Source organism: Manacus vitellinus, unplaced genomic scaffold, assembly GCF_001715985.3.
Source record: "Manacus vitellinus isolate BGI_N305 unplaced genomic scaffold, ASM171598v3 scaffold_6_pilon, whole genome shotgun sequence".
Lineage (NCBI taxonomy): Eukaryota > Metazoa > Chordata > Aves > Passeriformes > Pipridae > Manacus > Manacus vitellinus.
In genome coordinates this window covers 2,176,229-2,195,079 of record NW_021940750.1, presented here as the reverse complement: position 1 = coordinate 2,195,079, position 18,851 = coordinate 2,176,229, and the positions used below count along the sequence as shown (strand labels likewise).

At 37.3% G+C, this 18,851-nt stretch overlaps 1 long non-coding RNA gene across 1 annotated transcript; it reads left to right on the top strand.

Annotated features, from left to right (window-relative positions):
• Positions 1-3,360: 3,360 nt before the first annotated feature.
• On the top strand, positions 3,361-18,704 carry LOC108641339. Its single transcript, XR_001921904.2, has 3 exons — positions 3,361-3,513; positions 16,464-16,467; positions 18,693-18,704. It is a non-coding gene; the product is annotated as an uncharacterized LOC108641339 (long non-coding RNA).
• Positions 18,705-18,851: the final 147 nt, after the last annotated feature.

Genomic DNA, 18,851 nt, shown 5'->3' with positions numbered 1-18,851 from the left:
TTAGAGGATGGACTGTAAGAAACTGAATGCTTAATGATCAGTTTTGTGGTTTTGTTACACCTCCACCTTTTCTGTTAAAACCTGTCAAGGTAAAAAACCCACAAAACCTAAATAAAGCTCATTTTTAGAAATATCCCTTTTCAATTGCCTAACTGCTTGTCTTATTCTGTAAATTTTCATATGAAATCAGATTCAATTCCTTGTACTGACAAGTCATCATCTGAAAGCTGCAATGAAAAAGCATCAAGTATATAAGTAAACAACATGCTGATAGGAAATGGAGAATAGTATAAACTTGGACAACAATTTTGCAAAGTCAATCTAGCATTCCTTGCTAGGACCAAAGAAGAAAAATTTACTCCAGAAAATGACAAAAAGACAGAACTAGAACAATATGAAGGGCTGATTTTATCCATCTGGGCAGTGAAAAGGCATAATAAAATCTTTGCCATCTGGTAAGGAAGAAGACAACAAAGGACTGTGGAAAACAAGAGGAACAGCTTAGTTTTCATTGAGACGGGTGATCTCAAAACATCCCCAAGCAAACAAACAAACAAACAGAAAACCCCAAACAACAAACATAGAAAGCTTCTATAATAAAGAAAAGAAATTCTATAGCACCTACGTGAAACAGTATTGGGTGCCAGTTTGTCTGAGGTTGTATCACACCCTTGACTAAGATTAATGACTAAGTATTAAGCTAAATCTGGTAAATTCAGCCAAACTGGAAACTTTCCTAGGCTGACTAAAATTCTGAACATTTTTTCCAGACTTGCACCACATGCATTGTAAAACCTGAAATTAATTCTTGAAGAATCTGCCTACTGCAATTGTTCTAAAGCCTTGTTTAACAAAAGAGGGGAAAAAATGTACATGTTCCCAATGATAGCTCAATCCTTGACAATAATAGAAAAGGATGAGATGTATGAGAGAGGGAGGGAAGTATGCAATTAGCTGTTCTCTGAATTTCCTAAGCGGAATGATCAGAACCGGAAGATAATTGTGCAGCACTTCACAGTTAACCTGAGTAGGCACAGGGCTGTGTTGTGCCATGTACCACTTATAGCTTGGCCTTCAGGGTGGTGTCATGTTGTGTGTCCCTGTGCCGCAGGAAAAAGTCATTCGGGGAGCGGTAACAGGGACCCGCGGGCAGCTCCCACTCAGCAACAGTAGCTGCACCACCTGCCTGTTCTCACCTTTATCTAAAAAGTGCAGCAACAAGTCCTCATAAGAACTTTCTGCTTGACAATAGAAATGATGAATAGAGTTGTTTTCTTTTAAGAAAATCCTGCAAGAGCTCAAAGGCCAAAACGCCGTATAATCTTTCCATGAATGGGATCTGCACAGCGTGCTGTGTCCTGATTGGAGGCCTGTCAATGCTGTGCAACTCAGGGTTCCCAGCATCTGAAGAGGTGTAGAATTATCTATACCATCCTCTCTTTCTTTATAGTGTTAGCTCAAATGAAAAGTGTTTTAACAGATACTTTGCAGAATCTGAGAGTTTTCCTACAGGGATCATAATGAAAACCTGCTTGTTTTTTGACTCCTTCTGGCTCAAAACTGTAAGAATACATCAGAGAGAAGGTGATAGGCCAGCAGGGAAACAGGTTTGTTTAATGATTCAACATAATATCTATTATAATGTAATATAACATTTTAATTAAAATTATTATCTGTGTTCAGGATTGTCAAAATCACTTCAGATAACTGACAAAAAGCCAATATTTCTCAGCTGCACACAGTAATACTCATGTTTTCACCAAACCTAAATCTCAAGTTTTGTTTTGTACAAGAAAACTTTATGTGAAACTTTTCACTAAAATCTCAGTCACTAGAAGATTGATATTACCTCCATCAGGAAAGCTACAATACATATCTCCAGCCTCCAAAAGTGTTTGAGATAGACCTTCCCTCTTTCCCTGCTTTCATTTCTTTTGGCTGATCAATGGAGAAGGAAGCAGTCAGACAGTCTGAATCTCTACTACTTGTGAATGAGCAGGCATAGCCCAATATATTCGACTCTGAGAATGGCACCGAGGAATTAAAAAATACTATGTTTTACATCTGGTTGCTTACAGGACCGTGTTCCCTGCTTCTTTCCCAGTGGTTCTGTAACTTCACACCTGTGCCTTTCCTTCCCCAGGCCATATTAACCATTTTTCTTATTTTGAAAAGTGCTGCTGCAAGATTCAATGTTTTAATATTTGGAAACCTTCTGTACATGCCTGCAGCAGCAAACCTGCTGGCAGAATTCACAAGGCAGAAGTGCGTCAGTTCCCCAATTATTAAGTGCCTTCTTCCTGAGGGATCCTCAGTACCAGCTCATTTCTCTGCCAGGTTTGGCATTCCAAGACCTGCAGCAGTTTTCCTTCCACCAGATATCTTTTAAATAGTTTCCAATTTAACCTGGTATCACTTTGACATGATGAATACTTTTTTCAACATTTATTTCTGCTCACAGTCATTAATTTTATTTAAATTGTTTTTCAGCCTGTCCACTTTTCCTTCGATGCTAATGCTTTTTTTCATCAAAAAGTGTGGCATAATATGTCCTTTCCATTAAATATTTAAGTATTCTAATGATGCCAATACAAGTCAAGGAAGATGTAAGCTATGCAAGTGCTCAGTGTGGTACCAGAGCAGCATTTCAAATATGTGGTTCAGACAAATCTTGCTCTCCTCCATTCAACAGACAACAGTTTTCAAAATAGGAGTTTGGGTCTATATCAGTTCTCTGAATGTGAATGTTACCGAACTTGGGCAGTATTTGGGTACAGGTTCTTTTTAGGATCTGGCTGCTTCTACTTCAGAATTGAATTCATCAAAACTCTGGAAACACAAACTCATGAGCTTTGAGAAGTGCACATCAGGCCAATGGTCCATTAATTTCTTTATATCTGTATTTGATGTGAAGCCATATGCCCTTAATGAGTAACCATGCGCCCTTTCAGAAAGTGTAACCATCCACTGGACACAGCATTCCTTTTAACAGTATTTACATTAGAGCTTTTGTAGTATTCCATATGGCCACCATCAGGGTCGCCTGTGTCTCTTGGTTTGGAAATGTACACTGAAAACCCGTTTTTCAGTGGATTATATTTCTTATTATTTAGGCAGCCTATCCCCTGGTTGTGAAATTAGTTCCTTGACTACCTCACAAAAAAAATAATAGTTTTCCACACAGTTCCCCCCCACAAAATTCTAAATATTTGGTCATTTAAATGAATCCCCAAGCCACCAATCTACTCATAGTGCTGTTTCCCTGCCCACAAATAATTTTCAAAATATCTGTTGTTGTACATGTTGATTTGTGCTTCTGTGTTGGTGCACCTGTTTGAATCTGCCACCACTGCAATCTGGGAGTTAGCCTTAGGAGTTCGCCTCACAGCCAACCTCACAGCTGGACACCTACTCATCCAACTCATTTCAACAGCCACTACCGTCCTCCTTCCCATTATACCCACCGTGTCTCTTCTAACTATAACAATTCTACTCCTCTTAACAATTCTAGAAGTGGCCGTAGCAATAATCCAAGCGTATGTCATCTTTCCATAATTTTGAAAGTGACAGACAAAAATCTACACCTTGATATTATACTCCTGTTCTGCTTCTTCATTTCTTGATCTCAGCTTTGAGTGTGATGCCTCTTGAGGCTTCTCCCAGTTATTCTAAAAATTATCCAGTGAGGATAAAATCTGTCTATATTTTTTGTGTAAGTATATACACACAAATATATATATATATTTATACATATACATATGCACACTTATATATATAAAAACATAGATCTACACACAAACACCTGGCTGCAAAATTTGACTGCTAAGGCTTTTCAGAGCTGTCTCAGATCTTTCTGTGTTTAATTACTCTTGCCCAAACTGACAGGTAGTTTCAAATTAACATTTTCAGGTCTTGCATTGCTACTGGGTATGCTTGCAAGATGTTTAATTTCCTCAAGATTAGTTGAAACACTTTGTTCATAGACAGTGGAAGCTAATTCTGCTTCCTCTTGAAAGGCTTCTGTTGTTGCCTTGATACATCATAAATTTTTTTGTTACTCCATACTGGTCTACTCAACTCCACATTGTAGAACTACCTGGTCTAACTAGACTTTTTGTCTAATATTTCACCTTGTCAGTTGAAAAGGGTTTTTACTTCTGCTATAAACTGTGATCAGTTACCATTTCGGGCAGCTGTTGTTTGATTTCTTGGCCATAGTATGTTTTTATTTTGCAGGGGTCTCAAATTTTACAGTTCATCTAATTTTTTATTAATCGACTGATAAGTGGGTGAGTATTCAGGTTTACCCACAGGTTAGCTGCTCTCAGAGGTGCTAGGGATGCCTTCTGTTGGGCCACACTGCTAGCCCTGTGCAGATTTTCAGTCACAGTTATTGTTACCTGTGCTTTTGTTCATTTCTCCCTTACTATTCTTACTGTGGAATTTCCAACAAAGTGGCTATGATACAGTGCTGTTATATTCTCTCCCCCTCATTCTCTCTCACTGATGTGAACAGAAACAAACTGGAAACAATTTTCATAAGTGTCTGAATTATAGGATTCCAGTAAATGTAAGAAGCTGAGCTACTTTTTTATTCTTTTTGTCACATAATGCCATATTACTTTTAACAGCTTCTCCCTTCCCCTTTATCATGTCCTCCTATGCTCCTTAAGCAGTAAAAAAAAAAAAAAAAGAAACTTGAAATGCCCAAGAGAGTCATGGCAGCAAAATCCACTGCTATGGGAGAAGGGATTTGCTGTAGGGGAAACAGACCTATAGTAGGAATGAATCCACGTGCTTCAGTGATGATAACTGAAGTTATTTTCAGCAGAGCTGTTTCTCACATTATTTCTTTGCTGTTTTGCCATTGGGGATAGCCAGCCAGTCAGAGACACGGCATCTTCTTTGAGTTGTTATGAAAACAGCAGATGCCACCATTGGTTTTCCACCGGGACTGAATGAAGTGTTCAGGAAACAGAGTGGTCCTACCTAAGGCAAGTTTTATATTATATTAAGAGGTAACTGTCATTCCCTTTCTGTCTTTCATCAGTTCACAGTATATGAAATAGTAAAACTGGTGACAATTTACATAACATCTTTCATCTAGAAGCATTTCAAAGCCTTTACAGAGATCAATTTTCCCTACTGTTAAAACACAAGAATCTTTAGCATTCAGTAACACTATACAAAATTAGAGGACAGGAAGTGGAATACTAACAAAAAGCCCAGGACCAGATTAGGTTTGAAGGTATTTAGCTATACACTGAGCAGATTTTAGCAGAGGGCAAAAGTTTACTGTCTTGAAGAAATAAATCTTTTGAACAACCCAACAGAGCTGTCCCATCCATGCACTTCAAAATTGCTGTTGAGACATCTATGCTTTGGTAACAAAAACATATTCAATCTTCATACACTATGCTTACTTAGCCTACCAGTAAACTATTTCATACTTCATCTTTTTGATTAATCCAGACAAGAAACCGTGTCAAAATAGACATTCATTTGCTAACAATCAGTCATTCAATCAAGCAGTATATGCAGACACCTTGTACATAAAATATTGAAGACACTGTCATTGTCCTAAATAAATTACAATGTAAGCACAGAGGTAAAGAAATGCCAGTGAAAACAGTAGCTTCTTCCTTGAAGACAGAGGAAGAAGAGCTAAAATATTTAAATGCAGCAAAAACATAACGGGTACTAAGTTATTCCTTAAGTGTAAAGGGACTACTACAAAATAAAGACATTTTAAAGATCCTGCCCTAGGATCTATTTGATCATAACCCTCCTGGGTTGTTTCTATCTTATTAAATCTGAATGTTAGAAATTCCAAAGATGGAGGTGTAAAGATGGAGGTGTAAAGACAGGTGATATAAACTACAAGACGGATTAACATTGGTGAGAAAAGTAGAAAAAAAGAGGTAAAGACATTAGAGCAAGGAAGAAAGTGCCTGAGCCTATGCAGCATGACAGGCTCAAGAAATCACATTAGGACAACAGAGCTAGTAAAAGTAAAAGAAATAGTATTTCATATCCAAGTATATCAGCAGGTATATCCTTTCAGGTATTTGAATACACCTGTTTATTCTGTTTCTGATGTTATATCTTTAGAACTAGGTATTTACCACCTGAAGGATTTTTTTAACAGTCACTTAAATTTTCCTACAACTGAACTGGCTATTATAGAAGTACTAATGTGTTATGTGACTCAAGTCATCTAGGTCAAATTCTTGCTGCAAACCTAAAGGATGCAAAATATTTGGAAAAAACCCAACCCACCTGCATTATTTGAAAGAGGCTTAGGAGATGTCTGCATTGAGAACTTGGAGGGATTCCACAAGGCTCAGAAACATCCTTCTGCTACTTCACAATTATTAAAACTTTCCCCTTTAAGCTGAAAAAAACAACCAAACAAAAAGGCATCAGTAACATGCTGACTACTAGCAAAACATGTCACTGTAATAGTCTATGGAAATCAATGTCTTCATTAGGGGGCTCTCCCTCCGACTATACCAAGCACTGTGCTTGTAGTGATGAAGTTTAAAGCTCTGCTGCCATCTGCAGGGGTTTATCCTTTATGTAATTTTAAGCTTTGTGACTACTCTTTGGAAACTTCCCCATCCAGAATCACACTGTGGTAAATATGACAAACTCCATCGCGACTGTTCCTTTGTTTATACCGCCCTCACTTGGGCTCAAAATAGCCTTTTTTTAGACTCTGTCTTTCCTCTGAGATTATTTGCAGTACAGCAAAATGTGCTATTAACTTATTATGCAAAGTCTGCAAATCTGATCAAAAATTAGTTTATTTAAACTTCTACCCTGTATTCTTCCTGCATATAAACCCGTTGCTCTGAACTACATGCTTTAGGGATTTATTACTGGAAAGAAAAATAAAGAGTTCAAATATAAGGAAGGGGATGTGCTTCAGATGTGATCATTCTACATCTCAGTTCTAAGAGCAAAGTAGATGAGATAGCGTGAGCACACTCCTGCTTTTACAGACTAAGAAAATTTCTACCTTTCTTTTCACCTAAAAGTAATGGCTCCTGAGGTATCCTTTTCCCTAGCCTGCACAACAGCACTGTAGATGAATAGATTTATTGCTGATTCCATCCAAGTTCTGACTTACTTTTGGAATCAAACAGATTGATTTGTTTCTCATTTAGAGAGTTCAGTTTCAGATCATTTTCTGATTCTTCTTGATTTTTTTTGGCAGGGTTCTCTAAACTATATTTAACACAACATCACCTCAATAACAGAAATAATTAAATATTTTGGATAGACAGAAAAAAATTTTCTTCCTGTGAACTAAAGGTAAGGTTAAGTAACCTTCATCTTCAAATTTGTTTTATTTTGAAAAGTTTGCTTCTCAAAATACCTGATTTCATGAACAGCAGCAACAACAGCTTGTGGCTGGCAAACTTTAGTTTTTAAAGTATTTGAGGTTAAAATAGTTAGAAACTAGCATGGAAATTTTATTTCCAGATTTTTATTTTTGTGATACAGTCTTTAGACACTGCAGCCTTGAACCTGCAGTCAAAAAAAAAAAAACTGGAATCGTAGCAAAACTACCACTGTAGTGTTAACATGGGGTAGAGTTCCTAAGTGACTGAAATAAGTCTAAAAGTATCCTTGTTAAGCTCTGAAAAGCTCAACCTTAAGAATGTATGAGTTTCTCCATAATCTGTTACCTGGCACTGAAACAAAGCTGTGCCATATTTTTCTTATTAGTTAAAAGTGAACATGTGATCTCCACAGCCTGCAGTTCCTTCAAGAATATCCATCTGCTATAGTGTGGGTCCGTCATGGACAGCAGCGACTATCCTTCTCTGCCATGGAGCACGTCTTCCTCCTCTGACCTTGGTGTCCCCTCTCTTGTTTCTTACTCTTTTTGTTCCCTTCTCCTCTCTTCATTTAATGTTTTATACCCTTTCTTAAATACATTTCCTTGGTGGTGCCACCAGCTTGGCTGCCTGGCTCAGCTGTGCCCTGCAGTATGTCTGTGGTGCAGTTCTCTGTGGCTGTCTGTGTCCAGCATGGGCCAGACCCTGACCTCTTCCCACAGAGCCCAGCCCTGCAGCCTCCCTCTGCCCTGCTACCAAAACCTCGCCACCTACACCCAATATAAAGTGGCATTATAAATGACATAATAAGCTTCAGCTCATATACCTTTTGTTCCCACCCCCTTCTCTCTTGAGATAGACTATGGTTGTGCAGTGAAGGGACGACTGCATGTGGGGCACTGTGTGACACTTGGTAGAGAAAATGGCAGGCAGATAGTGGTGGAAATAGGAGGCTGAAAAAAAGATAATCTCATGATTTGTGCAGTTGTCAAAAATGATTGTTTTAGGTCATTCAAAGAATCACTGACAACAGCATTGGCAAAAGCAGTTATTAGCAAAAGTAATATTAAAGTGAAAGCATGACAAAGTTAATTGGCAAGGTTTGTTCTACTGCTTACTAGATGGATAAAGCACACAGAGAAAAATTGTACTAAAGTCTAAAATCAATCTAAAACTAAAATCAACAAAAAATTATCTATGTGGAGACTAGGTGTAAAAAGGGGTAAGGATAGAAAAGCTTAAGGATAAAAAGGAATCTTCCATTGAGTCACAGAGTTTAGTCTGGACTCCCTTACCAAACTTATCCTTGGAGTTGACCAATGATTTAGGCCAAAAGGTTTTAACAGCATTTAAACTTAACAGCACTTAATCAATAGCTCAGTTTAAACAATTTAGCAAGATTCATATAGGATTTACTATAGCACAACAGTAACTCACAGGCCCAAGTTACTTACAAATCTGAAGTACTTAAGGACCTAAGAGAGCAACATTCATAGTATATTTGCTACTTGCACACACACAGACCTAGAGGAGTATCTACAAGGTATATATGTGTGAAAAATTCCCCTTGAATTCAGTGAAGTGCTCGCATTGGGTGCCTTTGCGTCTTCTCCAGGGGCCAAGGGTTGAGCCTTGAGGAGTGGCCAGTCCAGGCTCCATCATGGGCATTCAGTGGCAGGCCTCCAAGTATAGAAAACTTAAGAGTTCTCTGGCTCTGAGAGGTGTGCCACTGAGAGGGAGATTGCTGGTCACAGCTCACTGCAGTCCAGGAGAGCTCAAAGAGTCTCACTTAGGGCTGCTGTTTGGAGGGTCACAAGAAAATTTTCTTCAGTCATAGTAATTTTCCATCCTGACAGCAATTCAGGCCAGTAACTTACTTTGAAAGTTTGACAACAAAAATGTTACTCCACTTGGATGGTTATTCAGGCAAGAAAATTAGGTTTCCAGGGCTGTTCATTAAAAAATGGGAGCTCATTAGACAGCTACCAAGTTCCTGGGAACAGACAGCATTTCTGATAAGCTCGAGAGTACCTTAGCCTAGGTGCTATACATCAAGGCCGAGGCCTAATGGGCATTTCTGAGATCACAGTGTGGCCTGAGGAGAGGGGTGGGGTGTGTTGCACCACCACAGCAATAAACTTGCATGCTGGAGAAACAGATTTAATCCCAGTCTTTGCCATAAAATTACTAAACAGTACTTAGCAGTTATTTAAAACAAAAATGACCAAGTTCTCTAAGATAGGGAGATATTTTTCCTCCAAGACAGTGACTCACAGCTAACAAATTAACTGAGTACACAGTCTTTAGCCACAGAGGCAGATACTTAGAACAAGCTAGGTGTTCTAGGTATGGCAGGAGATATTAAGGAGCATGGCATAATCCTGAGAGGATTTACATAGAGTAGCTCAGATAATTGCTATCTGAGGTCTACCTGGGTTTTTTAGTGTGGACTAAAAGTGCTCACCCTGTTGAGTTGGCCACTCCACAGCTCTGCATCACATTGCATCAAAGCTAACAGACTCCATAGAACTGAGCTAGCCCCTCACAAAGTCTGAAGTAATGTCTCTGCATCCTCAGCATCGTTAATCTGCAACCCAGATAATTCATCCGCACATCCACATCCATGAACTTCTAGTCCAGGGATGCTCAGCTTGTTCCTATATCCGTGTCCCTTTTTCCAGAACCTTCTTTTTACTATGTTCTCCCTCTGTTGCACACCACCTCCCCACCCCATGCCTGCCTTGACCCCAATTTTTCTCTTTCCATATATAAATTGGCAAATAAAAGCTACTTGTTCAACCTTGTGCAACCTTCTCTTGGGCAAGACTGAAAATTTAAAGTTCAGGATTAGGTATCTCTCTCATGCTCTGGGGAGTTTGCTTAAGGTTTCCATTATGTTCTTTAAAAGCTACAATGTAATTAAACCATTGCCCATTTTATAAATCATCAGTCAGGACATCTTCAAAATGTTAAATTGTTTGTTTAAATAAAAACGTTTGTTCTATGCTTGAGTTTAATGATTTATATCGAAATCAGGATGAACACAATGTAAATCAAATCAGAGAATCCAAATAACAGGAGAATCTTAGTTCTGTTTTTCAAAACTTCAGACTATTAAGTAATCATTTCTTTCTAAAAAACAAGTAATATTTTTACTATCCATATAGTCTACACCAACCATCCAAGGAAAAATAGATCACTCTCCAATCTCTGCAACTGGAACAAGACCTGTCTATTTTAAGCAGGAGTAGTTTACTTGAGGATTTTAGGCAGATTTCCCAGATTTTCAGTTACTGAAATAATATCACATATTGGTTCATAAAGTACAGTGTTATTTACATTATTTTCAAATGCAAATGACAATGTCTCCAGCTGAAAAGTTGTTCCAGATCTGAAATCATTTACCACTTTCCAGTCAACTAAACCAAGCGTCCTTTCCAGGAAATCCAATTATTCATTCGATCCTAGGTCTGGATTAATGAGTTTAGGATGGTTTCCCACACACAGATACTAACATTCAGATACTCGTACGTGATACAAGCCATAATTTTTCTGCAAATTTCAAGAGAATTCCACCAGACATATTCACAGCAAAACCAACCTGAACACACAGCAGCGCTTTAGTAATCTGTCCCTGATGCCTGGTTTTTCCATCAGCATGGTCCTCAGAGCTCCCACCGGTGGTTCTGTTTCATGTCACCATGTGCCTTGACTTGCTATATATGTAGAACATCCATTATTTTTCCTACATGCCACAGTTACCTTACATTTGCTGCAGTAAGTTAACAAAGTCAATTTGTACTACTTTCTCTGTTGCAGATGTGGTGTCTTGGCAACTGTTATGCCAGTTTTTCCTTCTGCAGTTGCTTTGCTGACTCACCAATTCATTTATACAGCAGCTTTTTTTGGCTGTTCAGCACCTGTGCGTACCTATATATAGCCTTCAGCTCTCCTTCCTTGGAGCACTGAACTATGCAACTTCCAGAGGATGAAATAAGGGTGGATTTGCCCTTTGCTGGACACCTCCTGCTATAGGTGCAGCGGATAGAATTAAGGTACAGCAAGTGAATGTGTGAGAACAATCAAGTTAATAACCTGAGAATAACTTTTTGGGTGTTTTCAATTTCCAACAGCTGATGTTCTATAATTTTCTACTATGAAAAAGCAAAATTCACATGAATTCTCTAAACATCATGCCAAGTATCAATAACCATATAAGCTGATATTTGAAAAAGAGTTACTGTCAGTAAAACACTGCAAAATAACCTACATGGATTTTAGTTAAAATGTTGAGATTTTAAGATGTAAATTGTGGAAACAAGAGCTGTCTTTAAGTTTTTAAAATACTGATTTTTGTGGACTGACTTGTTTATATTACATCAGTCACTAAAAGAGAAGATATAATTCTCTCAGATGGGCTGGTATTTTACAAAAAAACCCATAAGAACAATCAGTTATACAATATAGATCCAAAGAGGTAAGTAACACGTATCTTGTTATTTTAATTTTCGCTTTTCTTTTAGGTTTCTTCTTCCACCTTTCACTGTTTGTATTGCTTCTGATACTTGCAGTTTTTGCATTGTTTCTTGTAATCTCAATAATTATTTTCTTGATTTAATAATCTGTTCAGTCAACGGAAACACTCTCAAAACAAAAACAATATAAAAAATCGATTGATTAAAAACTGCAAAGCTTTATTCAGAATATACTGGACTGAAAAAAGAAATGGCAGAGTTAAGAGGTTAAACATAACTAATTAAATACCTCTTTATCTTTCAGTTGCATTCTTTTGTAAATTTGACTTATTTGGTATCTTGTCTTTATTCACCAGATGATGTTGACCAGTTCCCATAGTACAACCACCAATGTGACACATGCTAATACAGCTGCCAGCTTCAGTCTCTCTGACCTCAGTTTGTCTCTCACATAGAGCATGATGAAAATGTCTGGAATATTTTCTCATTCCCTGAAGAAATGTAAGAATTGCTCTCCCAAACAGCAAACTAGACTGCCCAGTGACATCAGTATTTGGATGAGATTGCTCTGTTTAAAGAGACCTGGGAAACGGCTGGAGGTCTCATTTCTGACTTTTTTGGGTTTACACATAGAGAAACAAAAAGGCAGGAGAAGTCTGTTATGTATAAAAATGAAGTGAAATTGCAAAAAAGGAAATCACAATAGTGCGACAACAACCAAAAACCCCTCAAATATTGAAAGCTACTACCTTGTGGAATTAATCCTTAAAAGCAGTGAAGTGTATTGAACTGTGGAGCACAAAATCGGATTTGAGCCAGTGCTGGAGAACATTAACTTGGGAACAATGTTGCATAAACTATGATAAAAAGAGGTATCCAGTGCTGAATAACCAAGTCACAGATATAGTGAACCTTATGGATTTATCTCTAGAACCAAGAGAATCAGTTCTTGGATGTCAGTTCTTTGTAGACTATTGTTTTAACTTCCTTACAGTACTCTTATAAAGAGCACGAGATTTAATCAGGGATTTTGACAAACATCTGAGGAGAAGCTGTGTGTGGCCACAGAATGGCTCATAATGAAAATTCTAACCATCAAAAATGGCAGTAAAACATTCTGCCATATCATTCTGTAAATATAACTAAATGGTTTTGTAAAAAGGTTATGGACATCCTCACAAAAAACTCCCTCTGTTTATGAGAGCATAATTTACTGTTGTGGCTTCCATAGTTCCTCTTCTGGGTACAGATGGCAGACCTATGGTGAATTTTGTGATTCAATCATTATGCCAATATTCTGTCCTTTAAAATTGACTGTTGTGTGAGAAAATTCTCAGAGGTTAGACTTTTAGACTATGTGGAAAAGAAAATGTTTCCTGGAGAAAATGGATATGTTGGATAGTGCCACTTCAGTTTTGCTCAAGTGGAATTTAAGATGGCTGCTCTTCCTCACAGAACTTATCCTTTTCAGATATTGGAGAATCTTTGTAGTAAGATGGGTTCTGTCTCTGGAAAAAGACAAGGTGGATCTCATCAGCAAAAACTGGTGTGTTCCTACATGTCTAGGATAAGAATACACAACTTCTGAACTTACAGACTATATCACAGAGAGAAATTGCTCCTGCAGCATGGAATAATTAATAAACCAACTAAAAGAAGTGGAATTATGCATTTGTATAGAGAACAAAAAAAGCTTGGCAACATGCCCAGCTCTGCTGTATATATGTGAGATTCATAAACAGTTCTTTCATTAAACCGACATAATCCCCCCAAATGGCTAGAAGAGACAGTTAGTATCTCAACTGAAATATTAGAAGAAAAAGGGATTTTGATCAAGGATAAAAAAAAAAAATAAATTTATCTACTCTATAACAGTGCTGATATTACTCTCTGATGCTTTTGCTGCCAAAATCCCCAATGTGAAATAATGAATAACTCCAAATCATATTATACACGAAGAAAATAAATTTTCAGTTCCTGGACACTATTCTGTATCCTGAGACTACTTCAGGCATTCTTAACTCTAAGAATCTTTCGCCCAATCGTGCTTTTACTACACCTTTTGTTTGAAGCACAACCACCAGATTCTGTCCCTATTTCATCACATTGCTTCTTCTCGGAATGGTTGAGGTAGAAAGGGACCTCTGGGGACCACCAGGGCCAATCCCTCTGCTCAAGCAGGATCACCTACACCTGGTTGCACAGGACTGTGTCCAGACTGTTTTTAAATATCTTCAAGGACAGTGACTCCACAACCTCTTTGGGCAATCTGTGCTCAGTCGTTCTCATGGAAAATGACTTATTGACTAAGCCCTGAGTTACTCAGTAATCTCAAATTCTTTCTTCTGCCTTCTGCAATAATTCTTTCACCATGGCCATGAGAACTTCAAGACGTTGCTAATGTCAGATTCCCACACTAGGGAAGTGGATTTCTGAATTGCACAGAAACAGATTAAATTAGCAGTGCTGGACAGAAACGAGGAATTCAATCACCTAGGAAGCCACGTCTTCAGTGGAAACCTTCCCTGATTTTCTGTATTTCCCACATAACCATCAAGAACAAAAGTGTTTCCGGACACCAGCAATCCATAGATTTCATCGAAGCTTGTTAAAACCTTTGAAAATTTATTATTGTACATAGAACGACATCTGCCCATGGCCAATATTTACAGAATCTGTTTTACACTTGTGTAGGTACCTTTGCCTTGATTATCTCAAAGCACTTTAAAAGAAAGCTCCTTTAGCCTCACAGCACCTTGTAATGAAGGAAATGTAGAATTTACAAGTAGGGGGGAAAAAAATGACACAGTCATCCTAGAACTAAATGCCTAAATATCACAACTTGAATTGACATTTAATTTAGAAAGTGTTAAATATGTATGTAACTGATACTGACTTCAAAGGAACCAGAAGACAATTTATAGCCTTTCAAAAAAGTATTTCTATTTCACCATATAAATACATAAATGCCTAATTTTAAACAACAGGTTTCTAGGTTAAAGAGAGGTTGACTGTTGTCTTTAGGAAGTATATGGAGAAAAATCTTACCTCTTAGGGTACCTTTCATCAAACTGTCCCAAAAACTTCATGGGATAAACAGATTTTACTGGAATGAAGATCTCTGCAGTGTACAGCGCCAAATCTCTCCTAGCCTAAAGGAACTTTTCAAAAGTCTGGAAGATGAAGTGAAGGGAGAAGGCTGTACTCAACTGAAACTGAAGGGAAACTCTAGGTCAGCATAATGTAATTACTAGAGCTGGGTAAGAAGTGGAAAAAAATATACTAATATTCATTAGAGAGGAAAAAAAAGGCTTACTTTAAAGTGTAAAAATAAATTTAAATGTGAAAGGTTAGATAGCCCCAAAATATATGTTTGAATGTGATTATTCACAGTTTATATTCTAAATGGGAAATATGTGGAAAATACATTGCAGAAACCATACTACTTAGGCATTGTACTGCTTAGGTACTGAACTAATGCTACAGTTTGAATCATGAATATCCACAACAAATTGTTCATGAAATATTCACACAGGGAAAACATTTTCAAAATAAATTTACAAATTCAGGCAATAAAGTAATGTGAGAATTTTCTGAACATTTTGTGAACAGAAGAAAGAAAATAATGTACTGTTTAAATTATCCACCAGAAATAACCTCTTATTTTGTTATTACTGACTAGTTTGACAAGAGTAACAAAAACTTTAATGGAACTGAGTATTTACATTTCATTGTACAATTTATTTGAATGGGAGCATTTAAGGATTTCAAAATTGCTGTAACTTGCATGTCTATCTCATTTTACACAGTTGTTTCAGACAAATTACTACCACACTTGTCCTAAATATTGTTCTATGGGGAGAAGAACTGTATATCCTGCAGGAAGGGGATGTTTTTTTCTGTTTTGAAAACCACTTGAATGCTATTATAAGTATTAGAATAGATTTTCTCACAGGTAAGTTGGGGTAAGATATTTTGCAAAATCTAAATGTAGGCCATCCTAACAGAAAATGGTAGAAACAGAATCAGATAAGAGACTTCAGACCAAAGCAAATTAAGAATACATGTAGTTTTGCAAAGATATTTATTGGTAACTCCATTTTAACATGCAGAATATAACATAAAAGCTTTTGGGGCAATACCGAAGGATTTGGGGGTGAGTTTAAATAGATCGTTACTCCTCTTTTGTTTACACTATATTTTATAAATATTTATTCTCAAACCAAACAATGCTATGTATTCATTTCCCAGGTCTAGTGTATCATGTAAATATCCAACACATGCAGATGCTAGAAAGAAACATTACTAGCAGTTAGACTGTGAAACACTTTGAACTGGAGTATTGTGCTTCACCTGAGATCTTAGCATTGCTTAGATACAAAAAACAATTCCAAATTTCTGTTTAAAATTGCATGTATTTTGGCTAAAAATAATGAAGATGCCTTCTGGAACCAAGCCAAAGAGGAATATGAATCCCAGTGTATCAAACATCCCTAGTGTTGTGTCTGCCAAAATATCTTTCCAAGTACTGTGGAAAGAGGCAGGATCAAAACCAGATCAGATTTAATGGGCTACTTATTTTGTTTCTAAAATATATCAATGGTTTTACTGCCTGTAAAAATTAAGACTAGGTTTCATTTAGAAAGGTATATTTTATGCTCTCTTGCACAGCTGCATCCCTGTGAACAACTGTTTTACTTCCAATAGATTAAAAGAATTACACTTGGGAGTAACCACAGGATCCATTCTTTCTCCCTTTGGGGCATTCAATATTACACTTCCTGTGAAAGAGTCATGTTTCAGATTCTAATAACATATCTCAAATCTAACTTGTAATACCTTACATGAATGAGGTTTTGGGGTCCCATACAGCTTTGCATGTTCCTGTAACAGCTTCTCCTTTTATATCCTTACACTCCTCTCAAATAATATAACCTTGAGTTTGCAGTCAAAATGTAATGTTGAATGTGCGTTTACATAAGCCAGGCCCATCAACTACCCCTAACTTAATACTTCTGCTCCACAGGCCTACACCCTTATCCCATTTTACTCTAAGTGGTAATTTGCAAATGTGATAAATTACATCTAAATATATTAGGAAATCGAATTAGCAACACTCACATGCAGTTGACAAGTGGATCTATATAAGCTAGCGAAGGCAAAGACAATGAAGAACCATTGAGACTTAGAAGCTGCGGGCTTTCAGCCAGTTTTGTATTGCTTACTGATGAAAAATTATTTCTGAATTTCCATAAGGAGATGATCATGCATCTTCCTAGAACGCGTAAGATTTTTAACTCTTTTTGGCTAAACTCAATAGAAAACTTCTCCAAGATTGCCATATGCAAGAACAATTAAACATATAACAAATGAAAGCTTGAAAGTCAACTGAAAATAATTATAAACATGTAATCTCCCTGTATGAATGTTCTCTCTGATTATATTTCTTTCAGTTTAAATAGATTATGCACAGGCAGTGTGACTAGATTCAATCATTACAACCCTATAACACAATGATGCAAAAGGTAATAGCTATAGATTAAAAGCATCAGGAAAGATGTTCTAGAAGACAGTTATATAATGGAAGTACCAAGACAGAGGACTGGAAAGAAAAGCTAAAGATTCTGCCAACAAGTGGCTTAGCATAGAGGAATCAAAACAAAATTTACAGGGGCACAAAATGTCAGCAGCACAAGGCAGCAGCAAGATCATTGTGGAAACAGGCATAGCCTGTTGGTGTTCACATATTAACTCCAAATGCAGGTAGAGCACTCAGCTAACATAAAAAATAACTCCTATCATATAGTTACTGCCTAAAACAAAGGCTCATGGCTCTGGCCTGTGATTCAGACTGAAGTTTGAGAAAGATATAAAGCATTATGATTAATCCAAGAGCTACCTAAGCATTCTCATGAGATTTAACAGCTTTTATTTTGTAGATAGTTTAGCAGTTCTATGTTCATGAGTCTCTGCAGTACTTGCTGCCTGGTTACCTTGGGATCCACTGCAGAACCATCCTAAGTGTGTCCTAAATCACCTGCTACTTAAGAAACAGTAACCTTCTCGATACTATTTATTTCCTGCTCTCAAATCCCTGGGAGCACTGAGACCTTAATTAACCTGATCAGCCTCACCTGGGAACTCCCTCCAAACCTTCCACACATGGGCACAGGAGCCTCATAACCAGAGACTCATTTAGTCTCTGGTTAAGCTACCTGGTAGGTGTATCCTTCTCCAGTGCTGTCACAACTGTGCTTCTACTTGGCCATGGACCTTATTTATCCTGGCCTGCAGACCAATTTCCCAGCTTGACCTTGGACTTGTCACTGTGAACTTTCCTGGTGATCATGGGCCTGTGTCTGAGTATTCCTTCCTATACCAACTTTACCATTTTCCTGAAAGAGATGTAAGACAGGCAAGTTTAGGCAACATTCATTTTGCCTATTAATTACAAATAAAAATACTTTATTTTCATTTCCATTGCGAAGTCTGTCCCCCTTATGTCCATCCCTTTATTTGAAAGGACAGGTACTCACTAAAGATATAGAGAGACATTACTGTTCAATGAACTTCTGCATGTGCTTTTAGCTGTAACCATTTTCTTAGATTCTCCCACTCAAGGATGATACCAATTGCTTTGAAGCTAGAATGAGATACAGAATAGTTGTTATGAATGACTGTATCAGCTACAGTTGAAATGAGAAAGGGAAGGTTGTGGTTGCTGGTACCTTTTTTTCTTTTGAGCATTCAAAGTAGTCAAAAAAGACAGCCTAAAAGTTACTACCTTTCTACAAAGCAAAAAAAAAGTTATGCCTCTTATAAAACAATAATGTGAAAGATATTTGTAAAGAAATTTTCCTTCTCAACACAGAAAGCCTGCAAGTCAATAGAAGAACTTCTGCTCGACCAAGCTAAAATTCTTTCAGATGTATCACCAATGTATGCATCAGTTTCTACAAGAGATAAAAAGTCAATAGGAAGATTGTGAAGAAAGTGGGGTATAACATCAAGTCAAAATATAATCTATATA